Raw genomic sequence first — 15763 nt, 5'->3', positions numbered from 1 at the left:
CTCACATCCGTCCATGACTACGGGAGAACCCAGAGCTTTGACTTTGTCTACAAAGTTACGTCTCCGCTTTGTAATACGCCGTCTAGGTTGGTCATAGCTTTTCTTCCAAGGAGCAAGCGTCTTTTAATCTCGTGGCTGCGGTCACCGTCCGCATTGATTTTGGAGTTTTCCCCTTCCGTTTGCCATGAAATGATGGGACCGGATGCCATGATCTTAGTTTTCTGAATGTTGAGGTTTAAGCCCGCTTTTTCACTCTCCTCTTTCACCCTCATCAAGAGGCTCTTCAGTTCCTCTTCACCTTCTGCCATCAGAGTGCTATCATCTGCCTATCTGAGGTTGTTGACAGCTCCCCTGGCAATCTTGATTCCAGCTTGTGATTCATCCAGCCCGGCATTTCACATGACGTACCCTGCATAGAAGTTTAATAAGCATACAATGTACATATTGTATACCATATTGTATGCCAATATACATACAGCTTTGCCCTATGCCTTTCCCAATTTTGAACCAGTCCCTTGTTCCACATCCAGTTCTAAGTGTTGCTTTTTGACCCACAGACGGGTTTCCCAGGAGACAGGTAAGGAGACAGTTAGAGTCCTCCAACGTGTTCCAAATCCACCACCCTCACATACCTTTTACCCACTCGTTATCCAGTTTAGCTCTCCACTTACCACAAGCCCAACATTTTTCCAGGCAGGCAGGGTTCTCTTTCCTCTGGGACCAATGGATGAGGACAGAGAGCCGGGCAGGGTCAGATGGTGGCCTAACCCGAACAATTTGGTGGGAGGTGGGGGCGGGGGCAGTGGAAAAGATTCCTGGCAACCTTTTGTCAAAAGCTACTGGATTTTAAATTGTCTTTCCAAAGTAGTTGCTCAATCAACACCCTTTCTCAAATCCTCAAGAGATACAAAGTAAGGAGGCATTCTGAAAAGGTTGTTCTTTCCATGTCTCTGAAGACCCTTTAAGATGAACTGACAGTCAAGATTGTTGTCAGTTTATCTTAAAGGGTCTTCAGAGACATGGAAAGAGACTGCCCAAGGTGGTGGATTGATTCAGAATACTTCCTCTCCCTACATGTCTGGCAGCACTTTGTCCTCTTCGAACAAGAAACACAAGACCACAAGACTGACTTTTTTTTTTTTTTTTTTTTTTTTTTTTGAGGCCAGGAATGAAATCTGGACTCCTGTCATCAGTTGACAGCCGTGCATCTCCCATGATTGCTTCTGACTTCAAAGGACAATTCAGTATCATGGTCACTTCTCTGATCACTGTGGGGATTCTTTCCCCAGCCTTGTGTAGTTTCCCTACCTGTGTGCGCTGACCAGTGTTAAGGTCCATGTGGAGAGCTTCCTGGAGTTTCCTCTTCTCCCGGCTCTCCCCTTTCCGGTGCTCTGTCCTGCCGTCTCCAGCTGTCTTGGTCTCCTGGACTTTATCCGCCCCGACACTTCAACTCAGAGAATTCACCAGCCTCTGCCTGCACTGGGGCCTGGAAACTCTCTCAAGGCAGTAAAAACGGGTGCAATCCGAGATCTCACGTCAGTTCCCAGCAAAATCGCTCATTCATTTCTTTTCTGTCCGGGATTTACCATCCTTCTTTGCCTGATGTTTGGTGTCTGGAAGAGTGTTTCCGATCTGTTTTGCCAGGTTCTGGTTCTTTGAGGCAGGAGGATGCGTCCGATCCTTGTGATTTTGTCTTGGCTGGAAACAGGCCTTTCCACTCTTTGGAGGAGGAAGAGGGGGAAGCTGAGGCCTCTTTGGTTTGTGGGTTTGTGCTCTGGGGTTGCAGGCTGCAGGGGAGCAGAGAGGGGCAGGTTGGTTCGTGCAGCGGCCTGTCCCAGGGGCAGTTGGCATCGCCCTTCTGAGAAACATGGGGCCTCCTGCTACTTGTGGCAAGCAGCGTGTGCAGCTCCAGGGTGCAGCTGGGTCAACCTATGTGAAGGGTTCAGGCTACAGGCCCCAGCGCCGGTCACATGGTCTTCTCCGGTGTACCAGTGTGAGTGTGTCAGTGTGTGTGTGTGTGTGTGTGTGTGTGTGTGTGCCAGGGCTGGTTGTGGGAGAGGAGGGCTCTGCAGGGAGAGCAGGACCTGAGTCCAGGAGTGCCGAGGGGCTGACGTCACCAAAACGGGCATTCTGATCTCTGGCAGGCCCGCAAGCTGAAGGTGGGAGCCTTCTGATGAGGGAGCCTTCTGATGCCCTTGGAAGATGGGCGATCTGCACACTCTTTCCTCGTCACCGCCTGGCTGTCACCCGCCGGGCATCGGAACACATACCTGCTGCACCGGTGCCTCCCCCCGAGTCAATTCTGGTCGTCCTCCTTGGTGGCCGGGTGATGATTGCCACTTGGCAGAGCCTCACCTCAGAGGCTGGGACTGGATGAACCAACCAGTGGGACCCGCCCAGCACCTGAGTCCACCGGAGCCACCGCTCTCAGTCCCTTGGTGCCTCTAGTCCCCGCCCCCCACCCCCAAGTTCTCCTTTCCTTTAGGTTATTACATCTCCGTGGGACCCTTCCCCCAACACTTTATTAAAGGATATTTTAAAATGTAAAGAGCTTACGTGTAAATTGAGCTGGATGAACTTAACCGAGGTATACTACTCCCACGTGACCACCGCCCAGCTCCAGGCTCAGGACATGCCAATTAGTCCAGAAAATCGCCTTATGCCCCCTCGCCAGTCAATATTGCCTCCTGCAAGCTCATAGCTGTCTGATTTCTAGCGCCAGGTAAAGTGCCTGCTCTTGAATTTCGCGGAAGGTGAGTCATATAGCATATCCTATGGTAAGACTTTTTTTTCTTTTTTTGTTTCTTTCTTGCCTAGGACAATAGTTCTGAAAGTGATTTGAGTCTTTACACGTACAATAAGTCGTAGAAGTTTGATCTTCTTATTGCTGGGAGGTTTATTCTTCCGATTTTATAAGCAAACCAAAATTTATCTGTACAAGGAAATGGTACGTTGCTCACGGTACTCGTGGTAGGGAAAGAGCAGCCTAGCTAGGCCGCCTGTCAGCAGAGTGGCGCAGCGGGAGCGTGCTGGGCCCATAACCCAGAGGTCGATGGATCGAAACCATCCTCTGCTAGGCTTTCTTTTCGTGACTTCCATCCAGTTCGTTTCTCGAGCATCACAGGCACAACACAGTTCATCAGCTTACAGATGCACCTTTCTCCCTTCACCACTTCCGGAACCTTCCTAGTTCCTAATCATTATAAAGCAGCAAGCGTTTTCCTTTCTCGTCCTTTTTCTTCTCTTTTCTTTTTCTTTTGTCCTGGGCGGGGGCCCTGGGGCCGGGGTGGGGGGAGGGGGTGAGGGTGTAGTAGCAAAACCGGCCCTGCTCACTCATTTCCAAGAGAGGCAAACCTCTGGTCCTTCTTACTTCGGAATAGTTGACAAGTTTACCGTCCATTTCCAATGGATCAGCACTACTTCTTCCAGGGAATAAAGTACACACTTGACTCCAGTTAAGGTTAGGTTTCATATCTTCTTTACACTCGAAAGGAAAAACTTTTGTTTGTTTGTTTTCTTGATTTCTGCCTGAGGACTGGTCCGCGAGTCTCCTACGGTCTGTCCCTTGTCTTTTTATGACTATACACGCGCTGTGCGACGAGGTGGCCGAGTGGTTAAGGCGATGGACTGCTAATCCATTGTGCTCTGCACGCGTGGGTTCGAATCCCATCCTCGTCGTCCGGTTGGGTTTATGGCCTTCTGTCGTGGCTCAGCTGGTAAAGAAACCACCACCCGCGATGTGGGAGACTTGGATTCGTTCCTTGTGTGAGGGAGATATTCATGCCTTACTTTTCACTCCTATAGTTCTAGTTAACGCGAATGTTTTGTACATCCTTCTTGAAGGCAATACACATTGCTATTACTTATGAAGATTCCAATCGCATGGACTTTGTGGGAAAAGCAGAAGGAAAGGAGTTAAGTTCAAAAACGCAGGAGAATCAGATTACAGAAAATAGAGAAAAACTTCACCGTGACTGTGAGGCAATGTGAATACTGAAGAAGAATGAGAATTAAAGCTGGAAACACAGCAGGTTAAAAGACTATCAAAGCGTTCCCAAGGAAGGACGAAAGAACCCGTTCTTTGTGTAAATTCTCTGAAAAAGCCTGCAGTTTGAAGAATGGTACTGGGCACAAACGTGGAACTATAAGGCTTTCCAAACAGTAATATTTTTTTAAAGTTTTCAGAAGTTACGTTTCCTGTGAGACGAGGTGGCCGAGTGGTTAAGGCGATGGACTGCTAATCCATTGTGCTCTGCACGCGTGGGTTCGAATCCCATCCTCGTCGTCCGGTTGGGTTTATGTCCTTCTGTTGTGGCTCAGCTGGTGAAGAAACCACCACCCGCATTGTGGGAGACTTGGATTCCCTTCCTGTATGGGGAAGATATCCACTCCAGTATTTTGGCCTGGAGAATTCCATGAATTATAGTCCACCGGGTCACAAAGAGTGGGACATATCTGAGCAACTTTCACTTCTACATGAGTTACTAAATTTAGATCAAGTTAGCTTGAATGTTTTGTAAATCCATGTTGAAAGCAATGCATGTTGCTATTATAAAGACACCAGTCACATGCACTTTATGGGAAAAACAAGCAAAGGAATTAAGTTTGAAAGGCAGGAGAAAATGAAATGAATATGGTAAAATAAAAAGGTTTCTGAATCAGAATTCAGATGGCAAATTCAGGGAGGAAAACACACAAAAATCTTAGGAAAGTTTTTCTTTCTTTTTTTTTGTACAGTACTGTTTAATGAGTCCTTACATTGTGACAAGAAAATAAAAATCCTCAAAACAGCAAGCACCATAAATAATGAGAAAACTTTAAAAAAAACCAAATGGGGGGAAAAATGTGATACAGTTGGGACTGGGAGGATGGTGAGGGAAGTGGGGGGAGTGGGAGGGTGAGGTGAGGTGTAGAGGGACCTGCTCTCCTGTACTTATTGCTTTGAAGATGTTCTTATTTGGAAGCCCACTAAACTAACATACTTCAACTTATTTTGCCTGGTTACCCTGTGTGGATCACAACAAACTGTGGGAAATTCTTCAAGAGGTGAGAATACCAGACCACCTGACCTGCCTCTTGAGAAATTTGTTTGCAGGTCAAGAAGCAACAGTTAGAACTGGACAAAGAAAAACAGAGTGGTTCCAAATCGGGAAAGGAGTAAGGCAAGGCTGTATATTGTCGCTCTGCTTATTTAACTTATATGCAGAGTACATCATGAGAAATCCCGGGCTGGATGAAGCACAAGCTTGAATCAAGATTGCCGGGGGAAATATCAATAACCTCAGACATGCAGATGACACCACCCTTATGGCAGAAAGCAAAGAATAACTAAAGAACCTCTTGATGGAGGTGAAAGAAGAGAGTGAAAAAGTTGGCTTAAACCTCAACATGCAGAAAACTAAGATCATGGCACGTGGTCCCATCACTTAATGGAAATAGATGGGAAAACAGTAGAAACAGTGAGACCTTTATTGGGGGTGGGGGTGGGGTTCAAAATCACTGCAGATGGTGACTGCAGCCATGAAATTAAAAGAAGTTTGCTCCTTGGAAGAAAAGGTATGACCAACCTAGACAGCGTATTAAAAAACAGAGACATTAGTTTGCCAAAAAGGTCTGTGTAGTCAAAGCTGTGTTTTTTCCAGTAGTCATGTATGGATGTGAGAGTTGGACTATAAAGAAAGCTGAGTGTGGAAGAATTGATGCTTTTGAACTGTGGTGTCAGAGAAGACTCTTGAGTGTCCCTTGGACTGCAAGGAGATCCAACCAGTCCATCCTAAAGGAAATCAATCCTGAATAGTCATTGGAAGGACTTATGCTGAAGCTGAAACTCCAATACTTTGCCCACTTGATGTGAATAACTGACTCATTGGAAAAGACCCTGATGCTGGGAAAGATTGAAGGCGGAAGGAGAAGCGGATGACAGAAGATGAGATGGTTAGATGGTATCACTGACTCAGTGGACATCACTGACTCTGGGAGTTGGTGATGGACAGGGAGGACTGGCATGCTGCAGTCCATGGGGTCCCAAACAATCAGACTGGACTGAGCAACTGAACTGTGCTGAACTGACCCTTTAAATTGTTCAGAGGAGGGACTAGCTGGGTTCTGACCAAAACTTTGGATCCCTTGACTCTGCAATTTGTGCCACAACATGATAGATATAAACCATATATCATGCCCTAAGAATAGAGAGCAATAGCACTCAGTCAGGCATGGAAGAGAACTAAGCTAAGATCTAGAATGAATGGAGAATGAAAAGATGTGAAACGAGGGCAGAGGTTAGAAACTAGAGTGTCACCAGTGAGGAATGAGATTACAGAAAATAGAGAAAATCAACACAGAGTGAATACTGGAGTATCCGGGTTGAAAATGAAACTGCAAGAACAAAGAAAGTCAGAGGCAGAATGAGGTGAGGTAGAAAAGTTGTATACAGTTCTTTTGTGAAGATACGGAGCAAAATTTGCACTTCCCCTCCACCAGAGGACCGACGAGGATGGGATTCGAACCCACGCGTGCAGAGCACAATGGATTAGCAGTCCATCGCCTTAACCACTCGGCCACCTCGTCTCACAGGAAACGTAACTTCTGAAAACTTTAAAAAAATATTACTGTTTGGAAAGCCTTATAGTTCCACGTTTGTGCCCAGTACCATTCTTCAAACTGCAGGCTTTTTCAGAGAATTTACACAAAGAACGGGTTCTTTCGTCCTTCCTTGGGAACGCTTTGATAGTCTTTTAACCTGCTGTGTTTCCAGCTTTAATTCTCATTCTTCTTCAGTATTCACATTGCCTCACAGTCACGGTGAAGTTTTTCTCTATTTTCTGTAATCTGATTCTCCTGCGTTTTTGAACTTAACTCCTTTCCTTCTGCTTTTCCCACAAAGTCCATGCGATTGGAATCTTCATAAGTAATAGCAATGTGTATTGCCTTCAAGAAGGATGTACAAAACATTCGCGTTAACTAGAACTATAGGAGTGAAAAGTAAGGCATGAATATCTCCCTCACACAAGGAACGAATCCAAGTCTCCCACATCGCGGGTGGTGGTTTCTTTACCAGCTGAGCCACGACAGAAGGCCATAAACCCAACCGGACGACGAGGATGGGATTCGAACCCACGCGTGCAGAGCACAATGGATTAGCAGTCCATCGCCTTAACCACTCGGCCACCTCGTCGCACAGCGCGTGTATAGTCATAAAAAGACAAGGGACAGACCGTAGGAGACTCGCGGACCAGTCCTCAGGCAGAAATCAAGAAAACAAACAAACAAAAGTTTTTCCTTTCGAGTGTAAAGAAGATATGAAACCTAACCTTAACTGGAGTCAAGTGTGTACTTTATTCCCTGGAAGAAGTAGTGCTGATCCATTGGAAATGGACGGTAAACTTGTCAACTATTCCGAAGTAAGAAGGACCAGAGGTTTGCCTCTCTTGGAAATGAGTGAGCAGGGCCGGTTTTGCTACTACACCCTCACCCCCTCCCCCCACCCCGGCCCCAGGGCCCCCGCCCAGGACAAAAGAAAAAGAAAAGAGAAGAAAAAGGACGAGAAAGGAAAACGCTTGCTGCTTTATAATGATTAGGAACTAGGAAGGTTCCGGAAGTGGTGAAGGGAGAAAGGTGCATCTGTAAGCTGATGAACTGTGTTGTGCCTGTGATGCTCGAGAAACGAACTGGATGGAAGTCACGAAAAGAAAGCCTAGCAGAGGATGGTTTCGATCCATCGACCTCTGGGTTATGGGCCCAGCACGCTCCCGCTGCGCCACTCTGCTGACAGGCGGCCTAGCTAGGCTGCTCTTTCCCTACCACGAGTACCGTGAGCAACGTACCATTTCCTTGTACAGATAAATTTTGGTTTGCTTATAAAATCGGAAGAATAAACCTCCCAGCAATAAGAAGATCAAACTTCTACGACTTATTGTACGTGTAAAGACTCAAATCACTTTCAGAACTATTGTCCTAGGCAAGAAAGAAACAAAAAAAGAAAAAAAAGTCTTACCATAGGATATGCTATATGACTCACCTTCCGCGAAATTCAAGAGCAGGCACTTTACCTGGCGCTAGAAATCAGACAGCTATGAGCTTGCAGGAGGCAATATTGACTGGCGAGGGGGCATAAGGCGATTTTCTGGACTAATTGGCATGTCCTGAGCCTGGAGCTGGGCGGTGGTCACGTGGGAGTAGTATACCTCGGTTAAGTTCATCCAGCTCAATTTACACGTAAGCTCTTTACATTTTAAAATATCCTTTAATAAAGTGTTGGGGGAAGGGTCCCACGGAGATGTAATAACCTAAAGGAAAGGAGAACTTGGGGGTGGGGGGCGGGGACTAGAGGCACCAAGGGACTGAGAGCGGTGGCTCCGGTGGACTCAGGTGCTGGGCGGGTCCCACTGGTTGGTTCATCCAGTCCCAGCCTCTGAGGTGAGGCTCTGCCAAGTGGCAATCATCACCCGGCCACCAAGGAGGACGACCAGAATTGACTCGGGGGGAGGCACCGGTGCAGCAGGTATGTGTTCCGATGCCCGGCGGGTGACAGCCAGGCGGTGACGAGGAAAGAGTGTGCAGATCGCCCATCTTCCAAGGGCATCAGAAGGCTCCCTCATCAGAAGGCTCCCACCTTCAGCTTGCGGGCCTGCCAGAGATCAGAATGCCCGTTTTGGTGACGTCAGCCCCTCGGCACTCCTGGACTCAGGTCCTGCTCTCCCTGCAGAGCCCTCCTCTCCCACAACCAGCCCTGGCACACACACACACACACACACACACACACACACTGACACACTCACACTGGTACACCGGAGAAGACCATGTGACCGGCGCTGGGGCCTGTAGCCTGAACCCTTCACATAGGTTGACCCAGCTGCACCCTGGAGCTGCACACGCTGCTTGCCACAAGTAGCAGGAGGCCCCATGTTTCTCAGAAGGGCGATGCCAACTGCCCCTGGGACAGGCCGCTGCACGAACCAACCTGCCCCTCTCTGCTCCCCTGCAGCCTGCAACCCCAGAGCACAAACCCACAAACCAAAGAGGCCTCAGCTTCCCCCTCTTCCTCCTCCAAAGAGTGGAAAGGCCTGTTTCCAGCCAAGACAAAATCACAAGGATCGGACGCATCCTCCTGCCTCAAAGAACCAGAACCTGGCAAAACAGATCGGAAACACTCTTCCAGACACCAAACATCAGGCAAAGAAGGATGGTAAATCCCGGACAGAAAAGAAATGAATGAGCGATTTTGCTGGGAACTGACGTGAGATCTCGGATTGCACCCGTTTTTACTGCCTTGAGAGAGTTTCCAGGCCCCAGTGCAGGCAGAGGCTGGTGAATTCTCTGAGTTGAAGTGTCGGGGCGGATAAAGTCCAGGAGACCAAGACAGCTGGAGACGGCAGGACAGAGCACCGGAAAGGGGAGAGCCGGGAGAAGAGGAAACTCCAGGAAGCTCTCCACATGGACCTTAACACTGGTCAGCGCACACAGGTAGGGAAACTACACAAGGCTGGGGAAAGAATCCCCACAGTGATCAGAGAAGTGACCATGATACTGAATTGTCCTTTGAAGTCAGAAGCAATCATGGGAGATGCACGGCTGTCAACTGATGACAGGAGTCCAGATTTCATTCCTGGCCTCAAAAAAAAAAAAAAAAAGGTCAGTCTTGTGGTCTTGTGTTTCTTGTTCGAAGAGGACAAAGTGCTGCAGACATGTAGGGAGAGGAAGTATTCTGAATCAATCCACCACCTTGGGCAGTCTCTTTCCATGTCTCTGAAGACCCTTTAAGATAAACTGACAACAATCTTGACTGTCAGTTCATCTTAAAGGGTCTTCAGAGACATGGAAAGAACAACCTTTTCAGAATGCCTCCTTACTTTGTATCTCTTGAGGATTTGAGAAAGGGTGTTGATTGAGCAACTACTTTGGAAAGACAATTTAAAATCCAGTAGCTTTTGACAAAAGGTTGCCAGGAATCTTTTCCACTGCCCCCGCCCCCACCTCCCACCAAAGTGTTCGGGTTAGGCCACCATCTGACCCTGCCCGGCTCTCTGTCCTCATCCATTGGTCCCAGAGGAAAGAGAACCTTGCCTGCCTGGAAAAATGTTGGGCTTGTGGTAAGTGGAGAGCTAAACTGGATAACGAGTGGGTAAAAGGTATGTGAGGGTGGTGGATTTGGAACACGTTGGAGGACTCTAACTGTCTCCTTACCTGTCTCCTGGGAAACCCGTCTGTGGGTCAAAAAGCAACAGTTAGAACTGGATGTGGAACAAGGGACTGGTTCAAAATTGGGAAAGGCATAGGGCAAAGCTGTATGTATATTGGCATACAATATGGTATACAATATGTATATTGTATGCTTATTAAACTTCTATGCAGGGTACGTCATGTGAAATGCCGGGCTGGATGAATCACAAGCTGGAATCAAGATTGCCAGGGGAGCTGTCAACAACCTCAGATAGGCAGATGATAGCACTCTGATGGCAGAAGGTGAAGAGGAACTGAAGAGCCTCTTGATGAGGGTGAAAGAGGAGAGTGAAAAAGCGGGCTTAAACCTCAACATTCAGAAAACTAAGATCATGGCATCCGGTCCCATCATTTCATGGCAAACGGAAGGGGAAAACTCCAAAATCAATGCGGACGGTGACCGCAGCCACGAGATTAAAAGACGCTTGCTCCTTGGAAGAAAAGCTATGACCAACCTAGACGGCGTATTACAAAGCGGAGACGTAACTTTGTAGACAAAGTCAAAGCTCTGGGTTCTCCCGTAGTCATGGACGGATGTGAGAGCTGGACCATAAAGAAGGCTGAGCGCGAAAGAATTCACGCTGGAGAAGACTTGAGAGTTCTTTGGACTGCAAGGAGATCAAAGCACTCAATCCTAAAGGAAACCCCCCCAACCCCCGCCCCGAGTATTCATTGGAAGGACTGTGGCTGAAGCTGAAGCTCCAACACTTTGGCCACCCGATGCGAAAAGCCACCTCACTGGAAAAGACTGAAGGCAAAAGGAGAAGGCGTCGGCAGAGGACGACGACGTGGTTAGCCAGCATCCTCCAGGAGACGGTGGAGGACTGATGAGCCTGGCGTCCCGACGGAACAGCCACAACCACAAGGGGACTCTACGCAGTTACCCTCGGGACCGTGTAGGTCAAGAGGTACGTTGCCTCGGAAAACAGTTGGCAGCCTCCCGGAGGAGGTGACCAAAGAGAACAGTGGCCCGTACGGGGATCGAACCCGCGACCTTGGCGTTATTAGCACCACGCTCTAACCAACTGAGCTAACCGGCCTCTGTCCGTGCAAATTCCCCTCTCTCCTTCCTTTCCTCTTAACGCCCCTTCCGCCCCGCCTCCCCCTCCAAAACGTCAAGTTCCAACTGACCCTTACTGTTGCTTCTCTTAAGAGAGTTTCGTCATTGTCGTTGCCTTCCGTCCTTAGTCAAAAGAATGAGACGCTGAGACGCTTTCTCGGAGAAGAAAACCAAAGGAAAAGAAGGCACAATTGGTTTTCGGTCGTATTCCTTGACGTGAACGAGGAAACTGAAGGTTTTCGGAGGCAGCTGCGGCCTACGGCCCGGGGAATCCATGGAAGAATTTGCTGTTTGTGTAAAAGGCTCGCAGAAAGCGCCTTAAGGTGGGCTGAGTGCCGGCTCTGCCGTACGAGATGGAATACGGTGCCTGAAGACGAGTCCGATGGGTCGGATCGTCGGTAGTTGCCCCAGGTTTACGGGTGAGGCTCGGTGGGAGTTCGGAAGCCTCCTCCTCTACCGAGTTTCTCGGAAGTTTCCTGCTGCTGCTGCTGCTGCTGCTGCTAAGTCGCTTCAGTCGTGTCCGACTCTGTGCGACCCCATAGACGGCAGCCCACCAGGCTCCCCCGTCCCTGGGATCCTCCAGGCAAGAACACTGGAGTGGGTTACCATTTCCCTCTCCAGCGCACGAAAGTGAAAAGTGAAAGTGAAGTCGCTCAGTCGTGTCCGACTCTTAGCGACCTCACGGACTGCAGCCTACCAGACTCCTCCGTCCATGGATTGTCCAGGCAAGAGTACTGGAGTGCGGTGCCGTTGCCTTCTCCTGGAAGTTTGCTGAGAACGGTTCAAAATACAAACCCCAAAGCTTTTTTCCTGTTTCCGCCCGGTTTCGAACCGGGGACCTTTCGCGTGTGAGGCGAACGTGATAACCACTACACTACGGAAACTTGCTTTCTCCCCTCCTCGTCATTTTCTGCCGCCCTCCAATGGTGTCCAATGGAGAAGGAAACGGCAACCCACTGCAGTATTCCTGCCTGGAGAAACGCGTGGAGGGAGGAGCCTGGTAGGCTGCAGTCCACGGGGTCACAAAGGAGACTCCCGGCTAGCCCAAGCCGGCCACACCGAATCGGTTTTCTCTTTCAGGAAATGATCGACGTGAGTGCGCCCTCCTATCACGACCAACAATGCTACAGTCAATGAGTCACACTAAGCAAATATACTACCTCTAAGCGAAGAATTCCTTGCCAGAGGCAGAGCAGACGTTTTAGGCAGCGTCCGAGTACAGTAGACGTCGGGAAACTGCTCGATTTTGTCTCGTGTGACCTTGGGAAGTTCTGTGACCGCCATCTCTCGAGTGCCATCAAAGGATTGCAATGATTGAAGTTGATTCAATGAACCTGGTGGAAAAGTAAGCGAGATTCGGCGCCCTCGAACTCTAGCAGCTGCCCATTCTGTGACGGGCAGCGTTTGGCTGATGGAAACCGAGGGGCCGAGAGGGGCAAATGCCCACTGGTCTGCCAGGCAGTCCTTACTTGTCCCCTCTGACCTCAATTCTGCGCCGGTTGAGCACTAATCAACCAGAGTCAGACTAGAATTGCTGTGGTCGTTAACATCCTCAAGGCACTAACACCGCTGTGGTAGATATCATCAGGAACATCCAGAGTCAGTTTGTTTCTCCGGGGCAAGCTGAGCTAACGAATCTCCGAGCCATGGACTACCTGGGCAGAGAATGGCAAACCGGAAACATCTTGAATCCTGAAATGTCAAGAATCGGTGATCAGTCCCAGATTCGCTGGTCTTCCGCTTAAAACAAACAGAGAGACAAACAGACAAACAACAGCAAACACCGCTAACTGACAGACCAAGAAGGAGTGGACGTGAGGCTCGTCTCCCGCTCCCTCGCTTGGCGCCCTTTGGTCCAAAGGGCTGCTGTCCGAGTTTGGCTTTGTATGCAGGGGTCACAGCAGGTGTTTGTTGGGTTCCGCGCGGAACAGCTCTCTGAGGACCACGAAAAAGACGCGTCACCACGGCAAGTAGAGGTCTTAAGTTGTAGTAGGGGAATTGCTGTGGCCGGTTAGCTCAGCTGGTTAGAGCGTGGTGCTAATAACGCCAAGGTCGCGGGTTCGATCCCCGTACGGGCCAAGGGGACTTTTGCTCCTTACCCATCAACGTGTTACCTCTTTGAACCCTGGACTTGCATGTAACTTATTAAGAAAACAAAAACCATAACACCACCGTGTTTCTCCTCCCTTTTGGAACTGTCCTACTGTCCAGCACTCTTCTGGAAGTCAGGGTGCAGGGCCAGCTCCGATATCCGGTGCGCACCACCCTTGTCTTTGTATCTTAAGACAAAATATTGCCTCAAACATATAAAACTTAATTGTTATGAGGCAGGATGCGGCTGGCATCCTCTGGTGGGGCTGTCTCAGGGCACCGGTCAGGGCCCAGGGCGGCACGACCGCCCGCGGGAAAGCCGCCGGCCCTGGGAGGGCCGGGCCGCCGGACGCTGCTCCGGGGGCTCTCCGGAGCAGAGAGGTGGGCCCCCGGCACCCACAACCTCGCACGTCGGCTGTTTCCGTGAGTCTCACAGACGCACCGCGCCGCCGCCGCTCAGGTCTCCACCAGGATCGTGTCCACCACGCGGTCCAGCTCGCCCAGGTCCGCCTTGCAGCCAGCGCCAGGGGGTGGGGCGGCCGCGGAGGCGAAGGACTCCAGCCCCTCCGGGCCCGACTTGGCGCCGCCCATCATGCCCGTCAGCACCTCGTCCGGGTCGCAGGAGGAGGCGTCCACGTCGGAAAACAGCTCCTCCACGGCGCCAGGGCCGTGGTTCTCCAGCGTCTCAAACACCTGATCGAGAGACCTGGGGAAGCCCCCGCGGCTCTCTCCGGGGCCGGCCCTGTCCCAGGGGCCTCCTGGCACAACTCCGGGAGCCTGTGCTGCCAGGGACCGCATGAAGCGCAGAGGCCAGGTCTGCGGGGTCGGGGGCCGGGGGCGGCCCCGCCCGAGCCGAGCGGCACAGAATCTCCGTGGACACCAGGCGGTCACGCGGCCCGGGGCAGGCGCCAGCTCCCGTCCTGGGTCATCTTCCTCCTGGATCTGCCTGAGCGTGTCGGCGATGAGGACCGAGCGGCACAGGTTGGGCTCCGCCAGCATGTGGCACAGCTGCAACTTGACCAGTGACTTGTCCAGGAGCGACTGGCGCTGCAGGGGGTCGGCGGGCGCCTCCTCCTCCTCCTCCTCCTCCTCCGAGCACTTCCTCTTCAGCCCGCGGGCGAACATCTTGCCCCAGGCTTGCCTGGGAGTGTCCGGGAGTCTCCAGCAGAGGCGTGGGTCGGTGGTGGCCTGCTGCAGGGTTGGGGGCACTGGGTGTAGCAGTACATGCATGGGACCTTTTGAAGGAGGTCACCATTATCTTTGAGGTTCCCTGGCGACTCAGACAGTAAAGCGTCTGCCTACGATGTGGCAGACACAGGTTCATCCCTGGGTCAGGAAGATCTCCTGGAGAAGGAAATGGAAACCCACTTCAGGGTTCCTGCCTGGAAAATCTCATGGATGGAGGAGCCTGGTAGGCTTACAGTCCATGGGGTCGCCAAGAGTTAGATTGACTGAGCCCTTCTTACTTTCTTTCTCTTTCTTGTTCCTCGTCCTCCTCTTCTTTTTTCTTAAAGCCTCTTTGATATGCAAACTCAGTACAGGTGTCCCTATGTGGTCCTTTCTCCGCATTTGCTGTGGGAGACGGAAATCAGAAAATACTTGATTGTGGATGTTCCAGTGATCGCCTTTGAAGGGTCCTTCGGACACCCACAAGAGGCAGGATGGCCCCACGGGGTAACAAGAAGCAAGGTTGAGCGAGGTTCTCGTAGCGCTTGTGAGCCGCCAATGTTTGAAGAGTTTGGGTGTGGTTCAAGTGTAGGAAGATGAGTTGTCAAAAAGGTTTCGAGCCAGCCAGGAGTCGAACCTAGAATCTTCTGATCCGTAGTCAGACGCGTTATCCATTGCGCCACTGGCCCCGTGCGACAGGAGAGCTTAAGCATGTCCCTTTCAGCGAGGCCTCCGAAGTCGCTGACTTTGCTATGAAGATAGAAATAGCCCTGAAACTGACGACTGGCACCCATTCACTTCATTTAGGGTTAGTGTATGTACTGCAACATTGTCTTCCAGGTCTACGTTGTGCATTACAAGCAAATCTAACCCTTAGAACATTCCATACATGATAGAAAGAAGTCACTCCTTGAAAGCAAGTTTTCTGCCCTGAGTGCTCCTGGTTAATTTCTGCTCTCTGTTAATCTGCCATGCTTCCACCTCCCTCATCTATTCTACACTTCTTTGGGGCCCTGATGATGTGTCTGCGGATGGTTACTGACTGCCCAGTATTCTCTTTAACTAAGTGTTAGACAATAAAGTACATCTTTTTGGTCTGGAAGTGCATTTGGCCATAAGAATCACATTCTTCTCTTAGCGTTAAAAGAGTAATTAATACTCCCTAAGAGGGAGAATCATGGCCAAATTCCATGATAAATCATGCATCCGATAAAAGCATGCAGAAGT

The 15763-nt window shown here is 50.2% G+C and overlaps 10 non-coding genes and 1 pseudogene across 10 annotated transcripts; 4 read left to right on the top strand and 7 right to left on the bottom strand.

The window, feature by feature from the left end:
• Nucleotides 1–3004: 3004 nt before the first annotated feature.
• On the top strand, nucleotides 3005–3076 carry TRNAM-CAU (transfer RNA methionine (anticodon CAU)). Its single transcript has one exon. It is a non-coding gene; the product is annotated as a tRNA-Met (tRNA).
• A 520-nt stretch (nucleotides 3077–3596) lies between these two features.
• TRNAS-GCU (transfer RNA serine (anticodon GCU)) lies at nucleotides 3597–3678 on the top strand. Its single transcript has one exon. It is a non-coding gene; the product is annotated as a tRNA-Ser (tRNA).
• Nucleotides 3679–4203: 525 nt separating this feature from the next.
• Nucleotides 4204–4285, top strand: TRNAS-GCU (transfer RNA serine (anticodon GCU)). Its single transcript has one exon. It is a non-coding gene; the product is annotated as a tRNA-Ser (tRNA).
• A 2200-nt stretch (nucleotides 4286–6485) lies between these two features.
• Nucleotides 6486–6567, bottom strand: TRNAS-GCU (transfer RNA serine (anticodon GCU)). Its single transcript has one exon. It is a non-coding gene; the product is annotated as a tRNA-Ser (tRNA).
• A 525-nt stretch (nucleotides 6568–7092) lies between these two features.
• Nucleotides 7093–7174, bottom strand: TRNAS-GCU (transfer RNA serine (anticodon GCU)). Its single transcript has one exon. It is a non-coding gene; the product is annotated as a tRNA-Ser (tRNA).
• Nucleotides 7175–7694: 520 nt separating this feature from the next.
• On the bottom strand, nucleotides 7695–7766 carry TRNAM-CAU (transfer RNA methionine (anticodon CAU)). Its single transcript has one exon. It is a non-coding gene; the product is annotated as a tRNA-Met (tRNA).
• A 3418-nt stretch (nucleotides 7767–11184) lies between these two features.
• TRNAI-AAU (transfer RNA isoleucine (anticodon AAU)) lies at nucleotides 11185–11258 on the bottom strand. Its single transcript has one exon. It is a non-coding gene; the product is annotated as a tRNA-Ile (tRNA).
• An 831-nt stretch (nucleotides 11259–12089) lies between these two features.
• Nucleotides 12090–12162, bottom strand: TRNAV-CAC (transfer RNA valine (anticodon CAC)). The gene has a single exon. It is a non-coding gene; the product is annotated as a tRNA-Val (tRNA).
• Nucleotides 12163–13283: 1121 nt separating this feature from the next.
• TRNAI-AAU (transfer RNA isoleucine (anticodon AAU)) lies at nucleotides 13284–13357 on the top strand. Its single transcript has one exon. It is a non-coding gene; the product is annotated as a tRNA-Ile (tRNA).
• Nucleotides 13358–13789: 432 nt separating this feature from the next.
• On the bottom strand, nucleotides 13790–14494 carry LOC136151117 (cell division cycle-associated protein 4-like; annotated as a pseudogene).
• A 658-nt stretch (nucleotides 14495–15152) lies between these two features.
• TRNAR-ACG (transfer RNA arginine (anticodon ACG)) lies at nucleotides 15153–15225 on the bottom strand. Its single transcript has one exon. It is a non-coding gene; the product is annotated as a tRNA-Arg (tRNA).
• Nucleotides 15226–15763: the final 538 nt, after the last annotated feature.

The sequence above is a fragment of the Muntiacus reevesi genome, chromosome 20, assembly GCF_963930625.1.
Source record: "Muntiacus reevesi chromosome 20, mMunRee1.1, whole genome shotgun sequence".
NCBI lineage: Eukaryota > Metazoa > Chordata > Mammalia > Artiodactyla > Cervidae > Muntiacus > Muntiacus reevesi.
This window is presented reverse-complemented; position numbering and strand designations above follow the sequence as displayed.